The 7,370-nt window shown below is 40.9% G+C and overlaps 1 long non-coding RNA gene across 1 annotated transcript in view; it reads left to right on the forward strand.

Moving 5' to 3' along the window:
- The window catches only part of LOC103002204 (uncharacterized), a 47,285-nt gene extending 43,879 nt beyond the window's left edge, over positions 1-3,406 (forward strand). Inside the window, exons 2-3 of the long non-coding RNA XR_450792.1 lie at positions 2,011-2,086; positions 3,285-3,406. This is a non-coding gene — a long non-coding RNA (uncharacterized LOC103002204). The remainder of the gene's footprint in view (positions 1-2,010; positions 2,087-3,284) is intronic.
- The last annotated feature ends 3,964 nt before the right edge of the window (positions 3,407-7,370 follow it).

The raw sequence follows: 7,370 nt of genomic DNA on the forward strand, positions 1-7,370 counted from the left end.
GGGGCTACTCTTTTTTGTGGTGCACGGGCTTCTCATTGAGGTGGCTTCTCTTGTTGCAGAGCACAGGCTCTAGACGCATGGGCTTCAGTAGTTGTGGCATGCAGGCTCAGTAGTTGTGGCCCGTGGGCTCTAGAGCGCAGGCTCAGTAGTTGTGGTGCATGGGCTTAGTTGTTCCATGGCATGTGGGTTCTTCGCAGACCAGGGCTTGAACCTGAGTCCCCTGCATTGGCAGGTGGATTCTTAACCACTGTGCCACCTGGAGAGCCCCCATTGCCCATTTTTTAATCAGATTGTTTGAGTTTTGCTATTGAGTTGTAAGAGTTCTTTATATATTTTGGATTTTAGCCCCTTACCAGATATGTGATTTGCAAATATTTTTTCCCATTTCATACACTGCCTTTTTTTTTTTTAAAGAGTAATACTTCCTCTGTTTTTTTTTTTTTTTAAAGAAATTCACTTTCTTTTATTTATTTATTTATTTATTTATGACTGTGTTGAGTCTTCATTTCTGTGCGAGGGCTTCCTCTAGTTGTGGCAAGTGGGGACCACTCTTCATCGCGGTGCGCGGACCTCTCACCATCGTGGCCTCTCTTGTTGCGGAGCACAGGCTCCAGACGCGCAGGCTCAGCAATTGTGGCTCACGGGCCCAGTTGCTCCGTGGCATGTGGGATCTTCCCAGACCAGGGCTCGAACCCGCGTCCCCTGCATTGACAGGCAGACTCTCAACCACTGTGCCACCAGGGAAGCCCCCATACACTGCCTTTTTATTTTGTTGATTTTTTTTTTTTCTTTTCCTGTGCAGAAACTTTTTAGTTTGATGTAGTCCCTCTTGTTTATTTTTGCTTTTGTTGCTTTTGCTTTGGGTGTCCAAAAAAGTCATTGAAAAGACCAATGTCAAGGAGCTGGCCCCCTACGTTTTCTTCTAGGAGTTTTATAGTTTCAGATCTTAAATTTAAGCCCTTAGTCCATTTTGAGTTGATTTTTGTGTATGGTGTAAGATTGTAGTCCAGTTTCATTCTTTTGCATGTTGCTATCCAGTTTCCCCAATATCATTTATTGAAAAGAGTATCTTTTTCTCATTGTATATTCTAGGCTCTTTTGTCATAAATTAATTGACTATATATCCATGGGTTTATTTATGGGCTCTCTATTATGTTCCACTGATCTATGTGTCTGTTTTTAGTCCAATACCATACTGTTTTGATTACTATAGTTTTGTAATATAGTTTGAAATCAGGACGTGTGATGTCTCCAGCTTTCTTCTTCTTTCTCAAGGTTGTTTCGACTGTTGGGGGTCTTTTGTGGTTCCATATGAATTTTCGAATTGTTTGTTCTATTTCTATGAAAAACACAATTAAAATTTTGATAGAGAGTGCATTGAATCTGTAGATTGCTTTGGTAGTATGGACATTTTAACAATATTTGTTCTTTCAACCCATGAGCACAGGCTATCTTTCCATTTATTTGTATCTTTTTCAATTTCTTTCATCAGCATCTCATAGTTTTCAGTGTACAGAACTTTCACCTCCTTGGTTAATTTATTCCTAAGTATTTTACTCTTTTTGATGCAATTGTAGATGGGATTTTTAAAAAAATTTCTCTTTCTGATAATTTGTTATTATTTACATATGTCAAAATCCAATCAAAGATTGAAGTCATCTGGATGGGGATTATAGACTCTAAGCTAACTTGAAGATTAATAATAATATGAGCAAATTTAGGGGACGTAGGTTATGTGGCCTTCTTTTTAAATTTTGGCACCATTAAAGCATTTACTATAAATAGAACTCTTCCTATCAGTATAAGACAAAGATTTAGGCCTATTTAAGGCTGATGTCCTCTGGTTATTAGGAAACTTCAGCAAACTAGGAAGATAATCAATGCTCCTTCCCCCCAGTTATTTAGAATGAAATATTTGCTTCATTACTGGATATGCTGGCATATTCTCTTATTCCCTGTTTACTCTTGAGGTTCATGTTTCTCTTCTATTCACTTTACTTTCTGTTCTAGGAGGTTGAGATCTATCAGCTGGAGCAGCCAGGCTCCTTTCCTTTCTGAAGTGCAGAGGATGCCAGAGGAGATAGAGGTAAAGTTTTTTTTTCCCCATATCTCCCTCCCTGCCAGGCTTTAGGTTGGTAGTGGCTGAGTTCCCCTATCAAGGCCACAGTTCCTGTCAGGTGACTGTCCAATAACTACAGGTCTTACTGCACTCTGCTAACTGCTCCATTTCTTTAGACCTAGGTATGATAGTCAACCTCTTGTTGCTAGCCCTGTGGTTCTTCACCATTCTTGTGCGTTACTACCACACTTTTGTCAATAGTGTCTTAACTAAACTCTTCTCCATTACCGTGTTTGAATGTGCCATCTGTATCCTGCCGGCACCCTAAATGGATTACATGATTGGTACCAGGAGGGGTCCCTGTAATGAGCTTTTTTAAATATATATATAGTAATCTTTTATTTATTTATTTATTTATTTATTTTATTTTTGGCCGTGTTGGGTCTTCGTTTCTGTGCGAAGGCTTTCTCTAGCTGCGACAAGCGGGGGCCACTCTTCGTCGCGGTGCGCGGGCCTCTTCACTATCGTGGCCTCTCTCGTTGCGGAGCACAGGCTCTAGAGCACAGGCTTAGTAGTTGTGGCTCACGGGCCTAGTCGCTCCGCGGCATGTGGGATCTTCCCAGACCAGGGCTCGAACCCGTGTCCCCTGCATTGGCAGGCAGATTCTCAACCACTGCGCCACCAGGGAAGCCTCTGTAATGAGCTTTTAAAATGGGTTTCTGGAATTGAGAGTCTGACATATTTGATGAATATATGAATAAACTTTTTCCTTGCGGGGGGGAATGGGACATTGGTAATCCGTAGTATGTGGTGCCATCATGATTACTCAAAGTATCACCAGTAGCAGCATATGATGGAGTACAGATGGAGGGCAAGGTGCTGGGACACCAAGTTATCCAGTTCCCCCAACACCATTTATTGAATAACCCTATCTTTCTTACTGATTGAAATCATCTTCTTTACCGTAAACTAAATTCTTTTGTATACTGAGGACTGTTCCTGGGCTGTCTATTTTGTCCCATTTATTTGGGTAAGTCTCACATGATCACTTTATTTTATTGACCCTCTATGTGAGTCAAGGACAGAACACTGATTCGTAATAATAATACCCTCCACTTCGATAGTGCTTGTACCAGGCACTGTTCTAAGTGCTGTAGGTATATTAACTCATTTCATCTTCAGAACAACTCTATGAATAGAAGCTGTTATTATCTATGTTTTGCAGATGGAAAATGAGATACAGAAAAGTTAAGTGACTGGCACCAGACCCCACAGCCTGAAAGCAGAGGAGCTGAGATTTGAGCCTAGGAAGTCTGGACTCAGAGCCTGCACTCCTAACAACTATCCTACAATATCTCTAACCGTGAGTGAGGGCATCTCTTTTGGGGACTAAAAAGATACAGTCCAGGTGCTCTGCTCCTGATGATTTAAATTAATCAGATAGAACTTAGATAACCTAGAAAAATTGGTAGTTATGGTAGCTCCTAGACTGTCTCTTTCAATTATCTGTTTCTCAAGTAACCTTCTAGTTACTGTCGGACTTCATCTGCATCAGACTAGCAAAGCAAGTCTAAAACATTTTATACCTGCCCATCTTCCCTGCTGTTCATATCACTGAGTTAGCCAAATAAATTCAATTTTTTTCTACGGCAGGTTTCTCACAAATTGTGACTGGCATCTGTATATTTATGAAGTTTCTATTGCATTGCTAGTTTCTCATTGTATTATTATAATAGATCACAGATTGCGTTGATAAATGCCATGATGAGACATGATAAACACAGTCCATTTTTGATGGGGTAAAGTTCTCTTTAATTTTCCTGGTCTATAAAACAAGGATTAGAACAACTGACTCATAGTGTTGGGGTGCATATTAGAAGATCATGTATGTGAGTGCAATTAATAGTGCCTGCTGTATGGTAGGTATTCAAGTAATGTTGGTAGAGTCTGAATCATTAGAGGCTACAGTTATTATAGGGCTCAAGCTAAAAGCAGAGAGGAGACGTGGAGTGAATCATACTTATTGAACATTTCCCATAGTCCAGGCACTATGCTTGGTGGTTTATATGCATATAGTCTGATATGGTGGAATTGGTAGGTGCTTTTATAAGATGACATCCCCATGTAGTACAAAATTACGGTCCAAATATTATGTGCTACTTTGACATCTGGTGAAAGAAGAATGCAAGGGGGGCCCTCAAATATCCTAACCACAAGTTCCCTTCCAACTCTACTCCTCAGTAAGTTTCCCAAGCCAAACAACCCTCTTTCATAGAAAATAGACCAAGTACAGTTCCCATTTATCCCCAGGTAGCAGGTTTCAGTTCCTGGCCAGCCCACAGAATTGTTCAGACAAGCCAATTGCATCTTTCAATGGGAAAGAGAGGGTGCATCACTCTCTTGATACTAAAAGCTTATCTTCCAGAGCCCCTGGTTATTCACTCTGTCACTGAGTACAACCCCCATGTGGTCTGTGAGGCATGTGATGTCTTCCTGCATCTGAGCTCTGAGTATATGTGACTAACAAACTGTTGTGATTCACCTGTCCAGTGTTGGGTGTTGACCATCCCCATAGCCTTAGGACCAGAATTCCTCTTTCACCAACAGAGTGAATAGGAGGTGGTCAAAAACCCTAGAAGAAACTAAACTGAATGAGTTCCACTGATTGCCCTAGATCATTGCTTCTCAAACTTTAGTGTGGAAACAATGACCTGGAGGTCTTGTTAAAATATCCATTCTGACTTAGTAGGTCTAGAGAAGATCTTACATGGGGCCTGAGATTTTGCCTTTCTAAAAAGCTCCCAGGTGATGTAGCTGCCCCTTAGACCACACAGCGAAAAATAAAGCCCCAAGGGAAAGAGAATCCAGACCAGGGAGACCTGGAATGTTCACTGCATCACTCATCAATGACCTTCCAATCATCTGGGAATCTGGCATATCAAGGAATGACGGATAGTACCTTCTAGGAACTGGGATATTCAGCCTGAGGGGTTGGAAACTGACTAAGATCTGTGTAAGATGGAACAATCCATTGGAACCAGAAGAAAGAAACTTCTTAGGGGTCACATGGCCAGGAGACCCACATGTAGCTGCAAGAAAGGGACTTATCAGTCTCTGCCTTGCTCTGGTCACTCTGTGATCCAATACTACTGCTATTTTAAAGATGGAAATACTGGTCTCCATAAAGCTTATCACTGGACTTTTTAGTTCTTTAGGATTAAAGAACTTTGCGTATTTCTATTAGTTTTTTTTTTTTTTTTTTTTTTAGTAAGTTTCACTGGGAAAATGTCTGATTCAGGGAAAGGGGGAAAGGAGACAAAGGATTTGTTGCAAAGGGCCCTACTAACAAGCAAGACAGACACTTGTCATTGAAAAGGACAGGAGGAGAAGGAGAGAAGCAGAAGAAGAAGGGCTGGATGAAATTAAATCATGTTTTCTCCAGGAAGCCTGACCTCAGTGAAAATCTAAAAGCAGAGGCTCCCAAGGAGTCCTACAGCTCCCAGGAGACGGTGCAGATTAGATAGGTTTTATGCTTAGCAGACAGGCTTTGATGCTAATTTCTCTTGACCTTCTCATGTGATTCTTGTCAGCCTGGCCCTCATTTGTTAAGTTTGCTTTAATTATGTGCATAATGGCTCATTATTTTTTATAAAGGAAACAGCAAAGGAAACAATTATGCAAATGAATGAGGTTTGTTGTTTACTGTAGAGTTGTGGGCTAATTGGGCACTGATACAAAAACACCATTGTCAAACCCAGTGCCAGAAATAATCCCACTAATCTCTACCTCTGAGATCTCTTTCAGCACATCAGTACCTACAAGATAAACTTAACGTCCAACAACAAATATGAAATGCCAGAACTCATCTAGTGTAGTCAGATAGGTTAGGGGGTCTCCAGAAAAAGAAAACCAGACATGGCTTTCTTGACATAAGAGAAGCCGTTTTGGCCTAGGCCATTTTGGGATCTAAGCCTGGCTACAACGTCTTCCCTTGAACAGGTCTCAGTCATTAATGACCTTGGGGAACAAAGGAATGCAGGAACAGAGAAAAGGAAGTCAAACAGCAGCACAGTGATAAAGCAGAGTCCTAATTCCTCCTCAAGGAGGAGCACATACATATAATAATGGAATGATGATATTGACCCTCCTGACTTCAGTCAACTAAAGCTTGGACTCTGTTGACCTTTGTCCTAATTTTATGCTGAATTCTCCTCTGCTCAAGCCCCTTCATGAATATGCATGTTCCCTTAGCTTAAAACGTCCCCAGTTTTGCTGTTTGGGGAGACACTGCTTCTGAAGATCCCTGGTGTTCTTCTTACTTGCTGCAAATAATAAATCCTTCCTTCTTCTGACCTTCGGCTTCATTGTGTCTATTGGCCTGACACCTACCAAGAGGCAAACCCAGTTCTGGGGTAACACTAGGGCAGGGGCTTTAATCAGAACAGCTATTCTTCCTTGCTAAGGCTAAAGGCTTACCAAGCTGTCCAAGATCACGCTTCTTCACCTAGCACCTCCTTTTTGGTTTGGTCTTTGATTGTTGTCAAACAGAAAAGATTTGTGTGTTTGGATCTAGTATTCTTTCTTCTGGTCTCTGCTTTGGAATGTCTCATTCATTCATTCATTTTGCCTGTTTTAGTTCCATCTCGTTAAATCTTTACCTGAAGGCCCCTGCATTTGGCTCCTTCTTGCCTTATCCAATGTCACTTCTTTTTGACACAGCTCACTCATTACAGGTGGCCTTCTTTCAGCCTTAAATATTCCAACCTTCTTTGATCTTTGGTCTTTTACCTATAATGGATTAATTTCCCTCCACCCTCATGTAACCCCTAATTCTGATTTATTAGATTAGATCAGGAATAGATGTCATATGCTTCCATGCTACCCTGTATTTCTCCCTTAAGGCATTTATAACATTTGAAATTAATTGCTGTTGTAATTAATTAATAGCTGTTGGGCTAACTTGGTCATTTATAATTATCATATCTTCTCCAGAACTCACAACCAGCAGGGATAGTACACTGAAGGCAAGTCCTCAAATGGATTCTGCACAACAAATATCATCGGGCAGGCACAAAACACATCACACAGCCTGTTCTGTAAGCTCAATGAAATCTTAGCACTCTGTCTTTTCATGCACCTAGACAAGCTCTTAATTAAAAGGTTCATTTGAGGCAAATGTGAAAATATTCTAGCAGCAGGACTCGGCTAAATTTCTACTCAGTATCAAATACTGCCTAAAAGGTAGGATATGGAACCAGAAGAGATACCAAGGCCTAGGGCATCATTTCAAAAGATATAAGGCTACTAGATT

This window comes from Balaenoptera acutorostrata, chromosome 5 (assembly GCF_949987535.1).
Source record: "Balaenoptera acutorostrata chromosome 5, mBalAcu1.1, whole genome shotgun sequence".
Taxonomy (NCBI): Eukaryota; Metazoa; Chordata; class Mammalia; order Artiodactyla; family Balaenopteridae; genus Balaenoptera; species Balaenoptera acutorostrata.